Source organism: Carcharodon carcharias, chromosome 10 (genome assembly GCF_017639515.1).
Source record: "Carcharodon carcharias isolate sCarCar2 chromosome 10, sCarCar2.pri, whole genome shotgun sequence".
Taxonomy (NCBI): Eukaryota; Metazoa; Chordata; class Chondrichthyes; order Lamniformes; family Lamnidae; genus Carcharodon; species Carcharodon carcharias.
The window spans coordinates 136,610,398-136,631,877 of record NC_054476.1 but is presented as its reverse complement, the minus strand read 5'-3'; the positions used below and the strand labels follow the sequence as shown (position 1 = coordinate 136,631,877).

Below are 21,480 nucleotides of genomic sequence, written 5' to 3'. Positions count from 1 at the left end.
CCCACTCCTCACCCTCCACAACACAGCCCCACTCCTCACCCTCCAAAACACTGCCCCACTCCTCACCCTCCACAACGTAACCCCACTCCTCACCCTCCACAACACTGCCCCACTCCTCACTCTCCACATCACAGCCCCACTCCTCACTCTCCACAACACAGCCCCACTCCTCACCCTCCAAAACACTGCCCCACTCCTCACCCTTCACATCACTGCCCCACACCTCACCCTCCACAACACAGCCCAACTCCTCACCCTCCACAACGTAGCCCCACTCCTCACCCTCCACAACACTGCCCCACTCCTCACTCTCCACAACACAGCCCCACTCCTCACCCTCCACATCACAGCCCCACTCCTCACCCTCCACAACACAGCCCCAGTCGTCACTCTCCACAAAACTGCCCCACTCCTCACCCTCCACATCACAGCCCCACTCCTCACCCTCCACAACACAGCCCCAGTCCTCACTCTCCACAAAACTGCCCCACTCCTCACCCTCCACATCACAGCCCCACTCCTCACCCTCCACAGCACAGCCCCACTCCTCACCCGACACAACACTGCCCAACTCCTCACTCTCCACAACACAGCCCCACTCCTCACCCTCCACAACACTGCCCAACTCCTCACACTCCACAACACAGCCCCACTCCTCACCCTCCACAACACAGCCCCACTCCTCACCCTCCACAACACTGCCCCACTCCTCACCCTCCACAACACAGCCCCACTCCTCACCCTCCACAACACTGCCCCACTCCTCACCCTCCACAACACAGCCCCACTCCTCACCCTCCACAACACATCCCCAATCATCACTCTCCACAACACTGCCCCACTCCTGACCCTCCACCAACTACCCCACTCCTCACCCTCCACGACACTGACCCACTCCTCACACTCCACAACACAGCCCCACTCCTCACTCTACACAACACAGCCCCACTCCTCACCCTCCACAACACAGCCCCACTCCTCACCCTCCAGAACACTGCCCCACTCCTCACCATTCGACAACACAGCCCCACTCCTCACCCTCAACAACACTGCCCCACTCTTCACCCTCCTCAACACTGCCCCACTCCTCACTCTCCACAGCACTGCCCCACTCCTCACCCTCCACAACACTGCCCCACTCGTCACCCTCCACAACACTGCCCCACTCCTCACTCTCGACAACGTAGCCCCACTCCACACCCTCCACAACACTGCCCCACTCCTCACTCTCTGCCACATAGCCCCACTCCTCACTTTCCACAACGCAGCCCCACTCCTCACTCTCCACAACACATCCCCAATCATCACCCTCCACAACACAGCCCCACTCCTCACCCTCCACAACACTGCCCCACTCGTCACCATCCACAACACTTTTCCACTCCTCACCCTCCACAACACAGCCCCACTCCTCACCCTCCACAACACAGCCCCACTCCTCACCCTCCACAACACTGCCCCACTCGTCACCATCCACAACACATTCCCACTCGTCACCCTCCAGAACACTGTCCCACTCCTCACTCTCCACAACACTGCCCCACTCCTCACCCTCCACAACACTGCCCCACTCCTCACGTTCCACAGCACAGCCCCACACCTCACTCTCCACAACACAGCCCCAAAACTCACTCTCCACAACATAGCCCCACTCCTCACCACTCGACAACACTGCCCCACTCCTCACCACTCGACAACACTGCCCGACACCTCACCCTCCACAACACTGTCCCACTCCTCACCCTCCACATTACTGCCCACTCCTCACTCTCCACTACAATGCCCCACTCCTCACTCTCCACAACACATCCCCACTCCTCACCCTGCAAAACACAGCCCCACTCCTCACTCTCCACAACACTGCCGCACTCCTCACCCTCCACAACACAGCCCCACTCCTCACCCTCCACATCACTGCCCACTCCTCACTCTCCACTACAATGCCCCACTCCTCACTCTCCACAACACATCCCCACTCCTCACCCTGCAAAACACAGCCCCACTCCTCACTCTCCACAACACTGCCCCACTCCTCACCCTCCACAACATAGCCCCACTCCTCACCATCCACAAAACTGCCCCACTCCTCACTCTCCACAACAGAGCCCCACTCCTCACCATCCACAACACTGCCCCACTCCTCACCCTCCACTTCACAGCCACACTCCACACCCTCCAAAACACAGCCCCACTCCTCATCCTCCACAAAACTGCCCCACTCCTCACTCTCCACGACACAGCCCAACTCCTCACCCTCCACAACACAGCCCCACTCCTCACTATACGCAACACAGCCCCACTCCTCAACCTCCACAAAACTGCCCCATTCCTCACCCGCCACAACACAGCCCCACTCCTCACCCTCAACAACATAGCCCCACTCCTCACCCTCCACAACACTGCCCCACTCCTCACTCTCCACAACACAGCACCACTCCTCACCCTCAACAACACTGCCCCACTCTTCACCCTCCACATGACAGCCCCACTCCTCACCCTCCACAACACGGCCCCACTCCTCACCCTCCACAACACAGCCCCACTCGTCACTCTCCACAACACAGCCCCACTCCTCACCCTCCACATCACTGCCCCACTCCTCACCCACCACATCACTGCCCCATTCCTCACCCTCCACAACACTGCCCGACTCCTCACTCTCCACAACACAGCCCCACTCCTCACTCTACGCTACACAGCACCACTCCTCACCCTCCACAACACAGCCCCACTCCTCACCCTCCACAACACTGCCCCACTCCACAACCTCCACAACACAGCCCCACTCCTCACCCTCAACAACACAGCCCCATTCCTCACCCTCCACAACACTGCCCCACTCCTCACTCTCCACAAAACTGCCCCACTCTTCACTCTCCACATCACTGCCCCACACCTCACCCTCCACAACACAGCCCAACTCCTCACTCTCCACAAAACTGCCCCACTCCTCACCCTCCACAACACAGCCCCACTGCTCACCCTCCAAAACACTGCCCCACTCCTCACCCTCCACAACGTAGCCCCACTCCTCACCCTCCACAACACTGCCCCACTCCTCACTCTCCACATCACAGCCCCACTCCTCACTCTCCACAACACAGCCCCACTCCTCACCCTCCAAAACACTGCCCCACTCCTCACCCTTCACATCACTGCCCCACACCTCACCCTCCACAACACAGCCCAACTCCTCACCCTCCACAACGTAGCCCCACTCCTCACCCTCCACAACACAGCCCCACTCCTCACCCTCCACATCACAGCCCCACTCCTCACCCTCCACAACACAGCCCCAGTCGTCACTCTCCACAAAACTGCCCCACTCCTCCCCCTCCACATCACAGCCCCACTCCTCACCCTCCACAACACAGCCCCAGTCCTCACTCTCCACAAAACTGCCCCACTCCTCACCCTCCACATCACAGCCCCACTCCTCACCCTCCACAGCACAGCCCCACTCCTCACCCGACACAACACTGCCCAACTCCTCACTCTCCACAACACAGCCCCACTCCTCACCCTCCACAACACTGCCCAACTCCTCACACTCCACAACACAGCCCCACTCCTCACCCTCCACAACACTGCCCCACTCCTCACCCTCCACAACACTGCCCCACTCCTCACCCTCCACAACACAGCCCCACACCTCACCCTCCACAACACTGCCCCACTCCTCACCCTCCACAACACAGCCCCACTCCTCACCCTCCACAACACAGCCCCACTCCTCACCCTCCACAACACATCCCCAATCATCACTCTCCACAACACTGCCCCACTCCTGACCCTCCACCAACTACCCCACTCCTCACCCTCCACGACACTGACCCACTCCTCACACTCCACAACACAGCCCCACTCCTCACTCTACACAACACAGCCCCACTCCTCACCCTCCACAACACAGCCCCACTCCTCACTCTCCACAACACAGCCCCACTCCTCACCCTCCAGAACACTGCCCCACTCCTCACCATTCGACAACACAGCCCCACTCCTCACCCTCAACAACCCTGCCCCACTCTTCACCCTCCTCAACACTGCCCCACTCCTCACTCTCCACAGCACTGCCCCACTCCTCACCCTCCACAACACTGCCCCACTCGTCACCCTCCACAACACTGCCCCACTCCTCACTCTCGACAACGTAGCCCCACTCCACACCCTCCACAACACTGCCCCACTCCTCACTCTCTGCCACATAGCCCCACTCCTCACTTTCCACAACGCAGCCCCACTCCTCACTCTCCACAACACATCCCCAATCATCACCCTCCACAACACAGCCCCACTCCTCACCCTCCACAACACTGCCCCACTCGTCACCATCCACAACACTTTCCCACTCCTCACCCTCCACAACACAGCCCCACTCCTCACTCTCCACAACACTGCCCCACTCCTCACCCTCCACAACACTGCCCCACTCCTCACGCTCCACAGCACAGACCCACACCTCACTCTCCACAACACAGCCCCAAAACTCACTCTCCACAACATAGCCACACTCCTCACGCTCCACAACACAGCCCCACTCCTCACTCTCCACAACACAGCCCCACTCCTCACCACTCGACAACACTGCCCCACTCCTCACCACTCGACAACACTGCCCGACACCTCACCCTCCACAACACTGTCCCACTCCTCACCCTCCACATTACTGCCCACTCCTCACTCTCCACTACAATGCCCCACTCCTCACTCTCCACAACACATCCCCACTCCTCACCCTGCAAAACACAGCCCCACTCCTCACTCTCCACAACACTGCCGCACTCCTCACCCTCCACAACACAGCCCCACTCCTCACCCTCCACATCACTGCCCACTCCTCACTCTCCACTACAATGCCCCACTCCTCACTCTCCACAACACATCCCCACTCCTCACCCTGCAAAACACAGCCCCACTCCTCACTCTCCACAACACTGCCCCACTCCTCACCCTCCACAACATAGCCCCACTCCTCACCATCCACAACACAGCCCCACTCCTCACCCTCCACAACACAGCCCCACTCCTCACTCTCCACAAAACTGCCCCACTCCTCACTCTCCACAACAGAGCCCCACTCCTCACCCTCCACAACACAGCCCCACTCCTCACCATCCACAACACTGCTGCACTCCTCACTCTCCACAAAACTGCCCCACTCCTCGACCTCCACAACACTGCCCAACTCCTCACCCTCCACAACACAGCCCCTCTCCTCACCCTCCACAACACTGCCCCACTCCTCACCCTCCACAACACAGCCCCACTCCTCACCCTCCACAACACAACCCCACTCCTCACCCTCCACAACACAGCCCCACTCCTCACCCTCCACAACACAACCCCACTCCTCACCCTCCACAACACAACCCCACTCCTCACCCTCCACAACACAGCCCCACTCTTCACTCTCCACAACACAACCCCACTCCTCACCCTCCACAACACAGCCCCACTCTTCACTCTCCACATCACTGCCCTAATCCTCACTCTCCACAACACAGCCCCACTCCTCACTCTCCACAACACAGCCCCACTCATCACCCTCCACAACACGGCCCCACTCCTCACCCTCCACAACACTGCCCCACTCCTCACTCCCAAATCACTGTCCCAATCCTCACCCTCCACAACACAGCCGCAATCCTCACCCTCCACAACTCTGCCCCATTCCTCACCCTCCACAATACAGCCCCACTCCTCACCCTCCAAAACACTGCCCCACTCCTCACCCTCCACAACACTGCCCCACTCCTCACTCTCCACAACACAGCCCCACTCCTCACCCTCCACAACACAGCCCCCACTCCTCACTCTCCACAACTCTGCCCCACTCCTCACCCTCCACAACACTGCCCCACTCCTCACCCTCCAAAACACTGCCCCACTCCTCACCCTCCACAACACTGCCCCACTCCTCACTCTCCACAACACAGCCCCACTCCTCACCCTCCAAAACACTGCCCCACTCCTCACTCTCCACAAAACTGCCCCACTCCTCACCCTCCACAACACATCCCCACTCCTCACCCTCCTCAACACTGCCCCACTCCTCACCCTCCACAACACAGCCCCACACCTCACCCTCCACAACACAGCCCAACTCCTCACCCTCCACAACGTAGCCCCACTCCTCACCCTCCACAACGTAGCCCCACTCCTCACCCTCCACAACACAGCCCCACTCCTCACCCTCCACAACACAGCCCCACTCCTCACTCTCCACAAAACTGCCCCACTCCTCACCCTCCACATCACTGCCCCACACCTCGCTCTCCACAAAACTTCCCCACTCCTCACTCTCCACAACACAGCCCCACTCCTCACCCTCCACATCACAGCCTGACTCCTCACTCTCCACAACACAGCCCCACTCCTCACACTCCACAACACAGCCCCTCTCCTCACTCTCCACAAAACTGCCCCACTCCTCACCCTCCACATCACAGCCCCACTCCTCACCCTCCACAACACATCCCCAATCATCACTCTCCACAACACTGCCCCACTCCTCACCCTCCACCAACTACCCCACTCCTCACCCTTCACAACACTGACCCACTCCTCACACTCCACAACACTGACCCACTCCTCACTCTCCACAACACAGCCCCACTCCTCACCCTCCAGAACACTGCCCCACTCCTCACCATTCGACAACACAGCCCCACTCCTCACCCTCAACAACACTGCCCCACTCCTCACCCTCCACAACACTGCCCCACTCCTCACTCTCCACAACATAGCCCCACTTCTCACCCTCAACAACACGGCCCCACTCTTCACCCTCCACATCACAGCCCCACTCCTCACCCTCCACAACACGGCCCCACTCCTCACCCTCCACAACACAGCCCCACTCGTCACTCTCCACAACACAGCCCCACTCCTCACCCTCCACATCACTGCCCCACTCCTCACCCTCCACATCACTGCCCCATTCCTCACCCTCCACAACACTGCCCGACTCCTCACTCTCCACAACACAGCCCCACTCCTCACTCTACGCAACACAGCACCACTCCTCACCCTCCACAACATAGCCCCACTCCTCACTCTCCACAAAACTGCCCCACTCCTCACTCTCCACAACGTATCCCCACTCCTCACTCTCCACAAAACTGCCCCACTCCTCACCCTCCACAACACAGCCCCACTCCTCACTCTCCACAACACTGCCCCACTCCTCACCCTCCACAACGTAGCCCCACTCCTCACCCTCCACAACACTGCCCAACTCCACACCCTCCACAACACAGCCCCACTCCTCACACTCCACAACACAGCCCCACTCCTCACCCTCCACAACACAGCCCCACTCCTCACCCTCCACAAAACTGCCCACTCCTCACCCTCCACTACAAAGCCCCACTCCTCACTCTCCACAACACTGCCCCACTCCACACCCTCCACAGCACAGCCCCACACCTCACTCTCCACAACACAGCCCCACTCCTCACTCTCCACAACACAGCCCCACTCCTCACGCTCCACAACACAGCCCCACTCCTCACTCTCCACAACACAGCCCCACTCCGCACCACTCGACAACACTGCCCCACTCCTCACCACTCGACAACACTGCCCGACACCTCACCCTCCACAACACTGTCCCACTCCTCACCCTCCACATTACTGGCCACTCCTCACTCTCCACTACACAGCCCCAGTCCTCACTCTCCACAAAACTGCCCCACTCCTCACCCTCCACATCACAGCCCCACTCCTCACCCTCCACAGCACAGCCCCACTCCTCGCCCGCCACAACACTGCCCAACTCCTCACTCTCCACAACACAGCCCCACTCCTCACCCTACACAACACAGCCCAACTCCTCACACTCCACAACACAGCCCCACTCCTCACCCTCCACAACACTGCCCCACTCCACACCATCCACAACACAGCCCCACTCCTCACCCTCCACAACACTGCCCCACTCCTCACCCTCCACAACACAGCCCCACTCCTCACCCTCCACAACACATCCCCAATCATCACTCTCCACAACACTGCCCCACTCCTGACCCTCCACCAACTACCCCACTCCTCACCCTCCACGACACTGACCCACTCCTCACACTCCACAACACAGCCCCACTCCTCACTCTACACAACACAGCCCCACTCCTCACCCTCCACAACACAGCCCCACTCCTCACTCTCCACAACACAGCCCCACTCCTCACCCTCCAGAATACTGCCCCACTCCTCACCATTCGACAACACAGCCCCACTCCTCACCCTCAACAACCCTGCCCCACTCTTCACCCTCCTCAACACTGCCCCACTCCTCACTCTCCACAGCACTGCCCCACTCCTCACCCTCCACAACACTGCCCCACTCTTCACCCTCCACAACACAGCCCCACTCCTCACTCTCGACAACGTAGCCCCACTCCACACCCTCCACAACACTGCCCCACTCCTCACTCTCTGCCACATAGCCCCACTCCTCACTTTCCACAACGCAGCCCCACTCCTCACTCTCCACAACACATCCCCAATCATCACTCTCCACAACACTGCCCCACTCCTCACTCTCCACAACACTGCCCCACTCCACACCACTCCACAACACAGCCCACTCCTCACTCTCCACAAAACTGCCCCACTCCTCACCGTCCACATCACTGCCCCACACTTCGCTCTCCACAAAACTGCCCCACTCCTCACGCTCCACAACACAGCCCCACTCCTCACCCTCCACATCACAGCCTGACTCCTCACTCTCCACAAAACAGCCCCACTCCTCACACTCCACAACACAGCCCCACTCCTCACTCTCCACAAAACTGCCCCACTCCTCACCCTCCACATCACAGCCCCACTCCTCACCCTCCACAACACATCCCCAATCATCACTCTCCACAACACTGCCCCACTCCTGACCCTCCACCAACTACCCCACTCCTCACCCTTCACAACACTGACCCACTCCTCACACTCCACAACACAGCCCCACTCCTCACTCTCCACAACACAGCCCCACTCCTCACCCTCCAGAACACTGCCCCACTCCTCACCATTCGACAACACAGCCCCACTCCTCACCCTCAACAACACTGCCCCACTCCTCACCCTCCACAAGACTGCCCCACTCCTCACTCTCCACAACACAGCCCCACTCCTCACCCTCAACAACACTGCCCCACTCTTCACCCTCCACATCACAGCCCCACTCCTCTCCCTCCACAACACGGCCCCACTCCACACCCTCCAAAACACAGCCCCACTCGTCACTCTCCACAACACAGCCCCACTCCTCACCCTCCACATCACTGCCCCACTCCTCACCCTCCACATCACTGCCCCATTCCTCACCCTCCACAACACTGCCAGACTCCTCACTCTCCACAACACAGCCCCACTCCTCACTCTACGCAACACTGCAGCACTCCTCACCCTCCACAACATAGCCCCACTCCTCACTCTCCACAAAACTGCCCCACTCCTCACTCTCCACAACGTATCCCCACTCCTCACTCTCCACAAAACTGCCCCACTCCTCACCCTCCACAACACAGCCCCACTCCACACCCTCCACAACACAGCCCCACTCCTCACACTCCACAACACAGCCCCACTCCTCACTCTACGCAACACAGCCCCACTCCTCACCCTCCACAACATAGCCCCACTCCTCACTCTCCACAAAACTGCCCCACTCCTCACTCTCCACAACGTATCCCCACTCCTCACTCTCCACAAAACTGCCCCACTCCTCACCCTCCACAACACTGCCCCACTCGTCACCCTCCACAACACTGCCCCACTCCTCACTCTCGACAACGTAGCCCCACTCCACACCCTCCACAACACTGCCCCACTCCTCACTCTCTGCCACATAGCCCCACTCCTCACTTTCCACAACGCAGCCCCACTCCTCACTCTCCACAACACATCCCCAATCATCACCCTCCACAACACAGCCCCACTCCTCACCCTCCACAACACTGCCCCACTCGTCACCATCCACAACACTTTCCCACTCCTCACCCTCCACAACACAGCCCCACTCCTCACCCTCCACAACACAGCCCCACTCCTCACCCTCCACAACACGGCCCACTCGTCACCATCCACAACACATTCCCACTCGTCACCCTCCAGAACACTGTCCCACTCCTCACTCTCCACAACACTGCCCCACTCCTCACCCTCCACAACACTGCCCCACTCCTCACGCTCCACAGCACAGACCCACACCTCACTCTCCACAACACAGCCCCAAAACTCACTCTCCACAACATAGCCACACTCCTCACGCTCCACAACACAGCCCCACTCCTCACTCTCCACAACACAGCCCCACTCCTCACCACTCGACAACACTGCCCCACTCCTCACCACTCGACAACACTGCCCGACACCTCACCCTCCACAACACTGTCCCACTCCTCACCCTCCACATTACTGCCCACTCCTCACTCTCCACTACAATGCCCCACTCCTCACTCTCCACAACACATCCCCACTCCTCACCCTGCAAAACACAGCCCCACTCCTCACTCTCCAGAACACTGCCGCACTCCTCACCCTCCACAACACAGCCCCACTCCTCACCCTCCACATCACTGCCCACTCCTCACTCTCCACTACAATGCCCCACTCCTCACTCTCCACAACACATCCCCACTCCTCACCCTGCAAAACACAGCCCCACTCCTCACTCTCCACAACACTGCCCCACTCCTCACCCTCCACAACATAGCCCCACTCCTCACCATCCACAACACAGCCCCACTCCTCACCCTCCACAACACAGCCCCACTCCTCACTCTCCACAAAACTGCCCCACTCCTCACTCTCCACAACAGAGCCCCACTCCTCACCCTCCACAACACAGCCCCACTCCTCACCATCCACAACACTGCTGCACTCCTCACTCTCCACAAAACTGCCCCACTCCTCGACCTCCACAACACTGCCCAACTCCTCACCCTCCACAACACAGCCCCTCTCCTCACCCTCCACAACACTGCCCCACTCCTCACCCTCCACAACACAGCCCCACTCCTCACCCTCCACAACACAACCCCACTCCTCACCCTCCACAACACAGCCCCACTCCTCACCCTCCACAACACAACCCCACTCCTCACCCTCCACAACACAACCCCACTCCTCACCCTCCACAACACAGCCCCACTCTTCACTCTCCACAACACAACCCCACTCCTCACCCTCCACAACACAGCCCCACTCTTCACTCTCCACATCACTGCCCTAATCCTCACTCTCCACAACACAGCCCCACTCCTCACTCTCCACAACACAGCCCCACTCATCACCCTCCACAACACGGCCCCACTCCTCACCCTCCACAACACTGCCCCACTCCTCACTCCCAAATCACTGTCCCAATCCTCACCCTCCACAACACAGCCGCATTCCTCACCCTCCACAACTCTGCCCCATTCCTCACCCTCCACAATACAGCCCCACTCCTCACCCTCCAAAACACTGCCCCACTCCTCACCCTCCACAACACTGCCCCACTCCTCACTCTCCACAACACAGCCCCACTCCTCACCCTCCACAACACAGCCCCCACTCCTCACTCTCCACAACTCTGCCCCACTCCTCACCCTCCACAACACTGCCCCACTCCTCACCCTCCAAAACACTGCCCCACTCCTCACACTCCACAACACTGCCCCACTCCTCACTCTCCACAACACAGCCCCACTCCTCACCCTCCAAAACACTGCCCCACTCCTCACTCTCCACAAAACTGCCCCACTCCTCACCCTCCACAACACATCCCCACTCCTCACCCTCCTCAACACTGCCCCACTCCTCACCCTCCACAACACAGCCCCACACCTCACCCTCCACAACACAGCCCCACTCCTCACCCTCCACAACGTAGCCCCACTCCTCACCCTCCACAACGTAGCCCCACTCCTCACCCTCCACAACACAGCCCCACTCCTCACCCTCCACAACACAGCCCCACTCCTCACTCTCCACAAAACTGCCCCACTCCTCACCCTCCACATCACTGCCCCACACCTCGCTCTCCACAAAACTTTCCCACTCCTCACTCTCCACAACACAGCCCCACTCCTCACCCTCCACATCACAGCCTGACTCCTCACTCTCCACAACACAGCCCCACTCCTCACACTCCACAACACAGCCCCTCTCCTCACTCTCCACAAAACTGCCCCACTCCTCACCCTCCACATCACAGCCCCACTCCTCACCCTCCACAACACATCCCCAATCATCACTCTCCACAACACTGCCCCACTCCTCACCCTCCACCAACTACCCCACTCCTCACCCTTCACAACACTGACCCACTCCTCACACTCCACAACACTGACCCACTCCTCACTCTCCACAACACAGCCCCACTCCTCACCCTCCAGAACACTGCCCCACTCCTCACCATTCGACAACACAGCCCCACTCCTCACCCTCAACAACACTGCCCCACTCCTCACCCTCCACAACACTGCCCCACTCCTCACTCTCCACAACATAGCCCCACTTCTCACCCTCAACAACACGGCCCCACTCTTCACCCTCCACATCACAGCCCCACTCCTCACCCTCCACAACACGGCCCCACTCCTCACCCTCCACAACACAGCCCCACTCGTCACTCTCCACAACACAGCCCCACTCCTCACCCTCCACATCACTGCCCCACTCCTCACCCTCCACATCACTGCCCCATTCCTCACCCTCCACAACACTGCCCGACTCCTCACTCTCCACAACACAGCCCCACTCCTCACTCTACGCAACACAGCACCACTCCTCACCCTCCACAACATAGCCCCACTCCTCACTCTCCACAAAACTGCCCCACTCCTCACTCTCCACAACGTATCCCCACTCCTCACTCTCCACAAAACTGCCCCACTCCTCACCCTCCACAACACAGCCCCACTCCTCACTCTCCACAACACTGCCCCACTCCTCACCCTCCACAACGTAGCCCCACTCCTCACCCTCCACAACACTGCCCAACTCCACACCCTCCACAACACAGCCCCACTCCTCACACTCCACAACACAGCCCCACTCCTCACCCTCCACAACACAGCCCCACTCCTCACCCTCCACAAAACTGCCCACTCCTCACCCTCCACTACAAAGCCCCACTCCTCACTCTCCACAACACTGCCCCACTCCACACCCTCCACAGCACAGCCCCACACCTCACTCTCCACAACACAGCCCCACTCCTCACTCTCCACAACACAGCCCCACTCCTCACGCTCCACAACACAGCCCCACTCCTCACTCTCCACAACACAGCCCCACTCCGCACCACTCGACAACACTGCCCCACTCCTCACCACTCGACAACACTGCCCGACACCTCACCCTCCACAACACTGTCCCACTCCTCACCCTCCACATTACTGGCCACTCCTCACTCTCCACTACACAGCCCCAGTCCTCACTCTCCACAAAACTGCCCCACTCCTCACCCTCCACATCACAGCCCCACTCCTCACCCTCCACAGCACAGCCCCACTCCTCGCCCGCCACAACACTGCCCAACTCCTCACTCTCCACAACACAGCCCCACTCCTCACCCTACACAACACAGCCCAACTCCTCACACTCCACAACACAGCCCCACTCCTCACCCTCCACAACACTGCCCCACTCCTCACCATCCACAACACTGCCCCACTCCTCACCCTCCACAACACAGCCCCACTCCTCACCCTCCACAACACATCCCCAATCATCACTCTCCACAACACTGCCCCACTCCTGACCCTCCACCAACTACCCCACTCCTCACCCTCCACGACACTGACCCACTCCTCACACTCCACAACACAGCCCCACTCCTCACTCTACACAACACAGCCCCACTCCTCACCCTCCACAACACAGCCCCACTCCTCACTCTCCACAACACAGCCCCACTCCTCACCCTCCAGAATACTGCCCCACTCCTCACCATTCGACAACACAGCCCCACTCCTCACCCTCAACAACCCTGCCCCACTCTTCACCCTCCTCAACACTGCCCCACTCCTCACTCTCCACAGCACTGCCCCACTCCTCACCCTCCACAACACTGCCCCACTCTTCACCCTCCACAACACAGCCCCACTCCTCACTCTCGACAACGTAGCCCCACTCCACACCCTCCACAACACTGCCCCACTCCTCACTCTCTGCCACATAGCCCCACTCCTCACTTTCCACAACGCAGCCCCACTCCTCACTTTCCACAACACATCCCCAATCATCACTCTCCACAACACTGCCCCACTCCTCACTCTCCACAACACTGCCCCACTCCACACCACTCCACAACACAGCCCACTCCTCACTCTCCACAAAACTGCCCCACTCCTCACCGTCCACATCACTGCCCCACACTTCGCTCTCCACAAAACTGCCCCACTCCTCACGCTCCACAACACAGCCCCACTCCTCACCCTCCACATCACAGCCTGACTCCTCACTCTCCACAAAACAGCCCCACTCCTCACACTCCACAACACAGCCCCACTCCTCACTCTCCACAAAACTGCCCCACTCCTCACCCTCCACATCACAGCCCCACTCCTCACCCTCCACAACACATCCCCAATCATCACTCTCCACAACACTGCCCCACTCCTGACCCTCCACCAACTACCCCACTCCTCACCCTTCACAACACTGACCCACTCCTCACACTCCACAACACAGCCCCACTCCTCACTCTCCACAACACAGCCCCACTCCTCACCCTCCAGAACACTGCCCCACTCCTCACCATTCGACAACACAGCCCCACTCCTCACCCTCAACAACACTGCCCCACTCCTCACCCTCCACAAGACTGCCCCACTCCTCACTCTCCACAACACAGCCCCACTCCTCACCCTCAACAACACTGCCCCACTCTTCACCCTCCACATCACAGCCCCACTCCTCTCCCTCCACAACACGGCCCCACTCCACACCCTCCAAAACACAGCCCCACTCGTCACTCTCCACAACACAGCCCCACTCCTCACCCTCCACATCACTGCCCCACTCCTCACCCTCCACATCACTGCCCCATTCCTCACCCTCCACAACACTGCCAGACTCCTCACTCTCCACAACACAGCCCCACTCCTCACTCTACGCAACACTGCAGCACTCCTCACCCTCCACAACATAGCCCCACTCCTCACTCTCCACAAAACTGCCCCACTCCTCACTCTCCACAACGTATCCCCACTCCTCACTCTCCACAAAACTGCCCCACTCCTCACCCTCCACAACACAGCCCCACTCCACACCCTCCACAACACAGCCCCACTCCTCACACTCCACAACACAGCCCCACTCCTCACTCTACGCAACACAGCACCACTCCTCACCCTCCACAACATAGCCCCACTCCTCACTCTCCACAAAACTGCCCCACTCCTCACTCTCCACAACGTATCCCCACTCCTCACTCTCCACAAAACTGCCCCACTCCTCACCCTCCACAACACAGTCCCACACATCACCCTCCACAACACAGCGCAACTCCTCACCCTCCACAACGTAGCCCCACTCCTCACCCTCCACAACACTGCCCCACTCCACACCCTCCACAACACAGCCCCACTCCTCACACTCCACAAGACAGCCCCACTCCTCACCCTCCACAACACAGCCCCACTCCTCACCCTCCACAAAACTGCCCACTCCTCACCCTCCACTACAAAGCCCCACTCCTCACTCTCCACAACACAGCGCAACTCCTCACCCTCCACAACGTAGCCCCACTCCTCACCCTCCACAACACTGCCCCACTCCACACCCTCCACAACACAGCCCCACTCCTCACACTCCACAAGACAGCCCCACTCCTCACCCTCCACAACACAGCCCCACTCCTCACCCTCCACAAAACTGCCCACTCCTCACCCTCCACTACAAAGCCCCACACCTCACTCTCCACAACACAGCCTCACTCCTCACCCTCCACAACGTAGAGCTACTCCTCACCCTCCACATCACAGCCCCACTCCTCACCTTCCACAACACAGCCCCACTCCTCACCCGCCACAACACTGCCCTACTCCTCACTCTCCACAACACAGCCCCACTCCTCACCCTCCACAACACTGGCCCACTCCTCACTCTCCACTACACAGCCCCACTCCTCACCCTCCACAACACAGCCCCACTGCTCACCCTCCACAACACTGCCCCACTCCTCACCCTCCACAACACAGCCCCACACCTCACCCTCCACAACACTGCCCCACTCCTCACTCTCCACAACACAGCCCCACTCCTCACCCTCAACAACACTGCCCCACTCTTCACCCTCCACATCACAGCCCCACTCCTCACCCTCCACAACACGGCCCCACTCCTCACCCTCCACAACACAGCCCCACTTGTCACTCTCCACAACACAGCCCCACTCCTCACCCTCCACATCACTGCCCCACTTCTCACCCTCCACATCACTGCCCCATTCCTCACCCTCCACAACACTGCCCGACTCCTCACTCTCCACAAAACAGCCCCACTCCTCACTCTACGCAACACAGCACCACTCCTCACCCTCCACAACATAGCCCCACTCCTCACTCTCCACAAAACTGCTCCACTCTTCACTCTCCACAACGTAACCCCACTCCTGACTCTCCACAAAACTGCCCCACTCCTCACCCTCCACAACACAGCCCCACACCTCACCCTCCACAACACAGCCCAACTCCTCACCCTCCACAACGTAGCCCCACTCCTCACCCTCCACAACACTGCCCCACTCCACACCCTCCAAAACACAGCCCCACTCACACTCCACAACACAGCCCCACTCCTCACCCTCCACAACACAGCCCCACTCCTCACCCTCCACATCACAGCCTGACTCCTCACTCTCCACAACACAGCCCCACTCCTCACACTCCACAACACAGCCCCACTCCTCACTCTCCACAAAACTGCCCCACTCCTCGCCCTCCACATCACAGCCCCACTCCTCACCCTCCACAACACATCCGCAATCATCACTCTCCACAACACTGCCCCACTCCTGACCCTCCACCAACTACCCCACTCCTCACCCTTCACAACACTGACCCACTCCTCACTCTCCACAACACAGCCCCAATCCTCACCCTCCAGAACACTGCCCCACTCCTCACCATTCGACAACACAGCCCCACTCCTCACCCTCAACAACACTGCCCCACTCCTCACTCTCCACAACACAGCCCCACTCCTCACCCTCAACAACACTGCCCCACTCTTCACCCTCCACATCACAGCCCCACTCCTCACCCTCCACAACACGGCCCCACTCCTCACCCTCCACAACACAGCCCCACTTGTCACTCTCCAAAACACAGCCCCACTCCTCACCCTCCACATCACTGCCCCATTCCTCACCCTCCACAACACTGCCCCATTCCTCACCCTCCACAACACTGCCCGACTCCTCACTCTCCACAACACAGCCCCACTCCTCACTCTACGCAACACAGCACCACTCCTCACCCTCCACAACATAGCCCCACTCCTCACTCTCCACAAAACTGCCCCACTCCTCACTCTCCACAACGTATCCCCACTCCTGACTCTCCACAAAACTGCCCCACTCCTCACCCTCCACAACACAGCCCCACACCTCACCCTCCACAACACAGCCCCACTCCACACACTACAAAACACAGCCCCACTCCTCACACTCCACAACACAGCCCCACTCCTCACCCTCCACAACACAGCCCCACTCCTCACCCTCCACAAAACTGCCCACTCCTCACCCTCCACTACAAAACCCCACTCCTCACTCTCCACAACACAGCCTCACTCCTCACCCTCCACAACGTAGACCCACTCCTCACCCTCCACATCACAGCCCCACTCCTCACCCTCCACATCACAGCCCCACTCCTCACTCTCCACAAAACTGCCCCACTCCTCACCCTCCACATCACAGCCCCACTCCTCACCCTCCACAACACAGCCCCACTCCTCACCCGCCACAACACTGCCCTACTCCTCACTCTCCACAACACAGCCCCACTCCTGACCCTCCACAACACTGCCCCACTCCTCACCCTCCACAACACAGCCCCACTCCTCACCCTCCACAACACTGCCCCACTCCTCACCCTCCACCAACTACACCAATCCTCACCCTCCACGACACTGACCCACTCCTCACACTCCACAACACAGCCCCACTCCTCACTCTCCACAACACAGCCCCACTCCTCACCCTCCAGAACACTGCCCCACTCCTCACCATTCGACAACACAGCCCCACTCCTCACCCTCAACAACACTGCCCCACTCTTCACCCTCCTCATCACTGCCCCACTCCTCACTCTCCACAGCACTGGCCCACTCCTCACCCTCCACAACACTGCCCCACTCTTCACACTCCACAACACTGCCCCACTCCTCACTCTCGACAACGTAGCCCCACTCCGCACCCTCCACAACACTGCCCCACTCCTCCCTCAAAACAACACTGCCCCACTCCTCATCCTCCACAACACAGCCCCACTCCATCTTTCCACAATGCAGCCCCACTCCTCACTCTCCACAACACATCCCCAATCATCACTCTCCACAACACTGACACACTCCTCACCACTCGACCACACTGCCCCACTCCTCACCCTCCACAACACTTTCCCACTCCTCACCCTCCACAACACAACCCCACTCCTCACTCTCCACAACACTACCCCACTCCTCACCCTCCACAACACTGCCCCACTCCTCACCCTCCACAACACTGCCCCACTCCTCACCCTCCACAACACATTCCCACTCGTCACCCTCCAGAACACTGTTCCACTCCTCACTCTCCACAACACTGTCCCACTCCTCACCCTCCACAACACAGCCCCACTCCTCACTCTCCACAACACAGCCCCACTCCTCACCCACCACAACGTAGCCCCACTCCTCACCCTCCACAACACAGCCCCACTCCATCTTACCACAACGCAGCCCCACTCCTCACTGTCCACAACACATCCCCAATCATCACTCTCCACGACACTGACCCACTCCTCACCACTCGACCACACTGCCCCACACCTCAGCCTCCACAACACTTTCCCACTCCTCACCCTCCACAACACAACCCCACTCCTCACTCTCCACAACTCTACCCCACTCCTCACCCTCCACAACACTGCCCCACTCCTCACCCTCCACAACACTGCCCCACTCCTCACCCTCCACAACACATTCCCACTCGTCACCCTCCAGAACACTGTTCCACTCCTCACTCTCCACAACACTGTCCCACTCCTCGCCCTCCACAACACAGCCCCACTCCTCACTCTCCACAACACAGCCCCACTCCTCACCCACCACAACGTAGCCCCACTCCTCACTCTCCACAACACTGCCCCACTCCTCACTCTCCACAACACAGCCCCACTCCTCACCCTCCACAACACATTCCCACTCGTCACCCTCCAGAACACTGTCCCACTCCTCACTCTCCACAACACTGTCCCACTCCTCACCCTCCACAACACAGCCTCACTCCTCACTCTCCACAACACAGCCCCACTCCTCACCCTCCACAACATAGCCCCACTCCTCACCCTCCACAACACAGCCCCACTCCTCACTCTCCACAAAACTGCCCCACTCCTCACTCTCCACAACAGAGCCCCACTCCTCACCCTCCACAACACAGCCCCACTCCTCACCATCCACAACACTGCTGAACTCCTCACTCTCCACAATACTGCCCCACTCCTCACCCTCCACAACACTGCCCAACTCCTCACCCTCCACAACACAGCCCCACTCCTCACCCTCCACAACACAGCCCCTCTCCTCACCCTCCACAACACTGCCCCACTCCTCACCCTCCACAACACAGCCCCACTCTTCACTCTCCACAACACATCCCCACTCCTCACCCTCCACAACACAGCCCCACTCTTCACTCTCCACATCACTGCCCTAATCCTCACTCTCCACAACACAGCCCAACTCCTCACCCTCCACAACACAGCCCCACTCCTCACCCTCCACAACACGGCCCCACACCTCACCCTCCACAACACTGCCCCACTCCTCACTCCCAAATCACTGTCCCAATCCTCACCCTCCACAACACAGCCCCACTCCTCACTCTCCACAACTCTGCCCCATTCCTCACCCTCCACAATACAGCCCCACTCCTCACCCTCCAAAACACTGCCCCACTCCTCACCCTCCACAACACTGCCCCACTCCTCACTCTCCACAACACAGCCCCGCTCCTCACCCTCCACAACACAGCCCCCACTCCTCACTCTCCACAACTCTGCCCCACTCCTCACCCTCCACAATACAGCCCCACTCCTCACCCTCCACAAAACTGCCCACTCCTCACCCTCCACTACAAAGCCCCACTCCTCACTCTCCACAACACAGCCTCACTCCTCACCCTCCACAACGTAGACCCACTCCTCACCCTCCACATCACAGCCCCACTCCTCACCTTCCACAACACAGCCCCACTCCTCACCTGCCACAACACTGCCCTACTCCTCACCCTCCACAACACAGCCCCACACCTCACCCTCCACAACACTGCCCCACTCCTCACCCTCCACAACACATCCCCAATCATCACTCTCCACAACACTGCCCCACTCCTGACCCTCCACCAACTACCCCACTCCTCACCCTCCACGACACTGACCCACTCCTCACACTCCACAACACAGCCCCACTCCTCACTCTCCACAACACAGCCCCACTCCTCACCCTCCAGAACACTGCCCCACTCCTCACCATTCGACAACACAGCCCCACTCCTCACCCTCAACAACACTGCCACTCTTCACCTCCTCAACACTGCCCCACTCCTCACTCTCGACAACGTAGCCCCACTCCGCACCCTCCACAACACTGCCCCACTCCTCCCTCTCAACAACACTGCCCCACTCCTCATCCTCCACAACACAGCCCCACTCCATCTTTCCACAACGCAGCCCCACTCCTCACTCTCCACAACACATCCCCAATCATCACTCTCCACGACATTGACCCACTCCTCACCACTCAACCACACTGCCCCACTCCTCACCCTCCACAACACTTTCCCACTCCTCACCCTCCACAACACAACCCCACTCCTCACTCTCCACAACACTACCCCACTCCTCACCCTCCACAACACTGCCCCACTCCTCACCCTCCACAACACTGCCCCACTCCTCACCCTCCACAACACATTCCCACTCGTCACCCTCCAGAACACTGTTCCACTCCTCACTCTCCACAACACTGTCCCACTCCTCACCCTCCACAACACAGCCCCACTCCTCACTCTCCACAACACAGCCCCACTCCTCACCCACCACAACGTAGCCCCACTCCTCACTCTCCACAACACTGCCCCACTCCTCACTCTCCACAACACAGCCCCACTCCTCACCCTCCACAACACATTCCCACTCGTCACCCTCCAGAACACTGTCCCACTCCTCACTCTCCACAACACTGTCCCACTCCTCACCCTCCACAACACAG

The 21,480-nt window shown here is 59.5% G+C and overlaps 1 protein-coding gene across 1 annotated transcript in view; it reads left to right on the top strand.

Annotated features, from left to right (window-relative positions):
- Positions 1-21,480, top strand: part of rasa4 (RAS p21 protein activator 4) — a 338,871-nt gene that overhangs the window by 161,164 nt on the left and 156,227 nt on the right. The gene's annotated exons all lie outside the window — the stretch shown is intronic.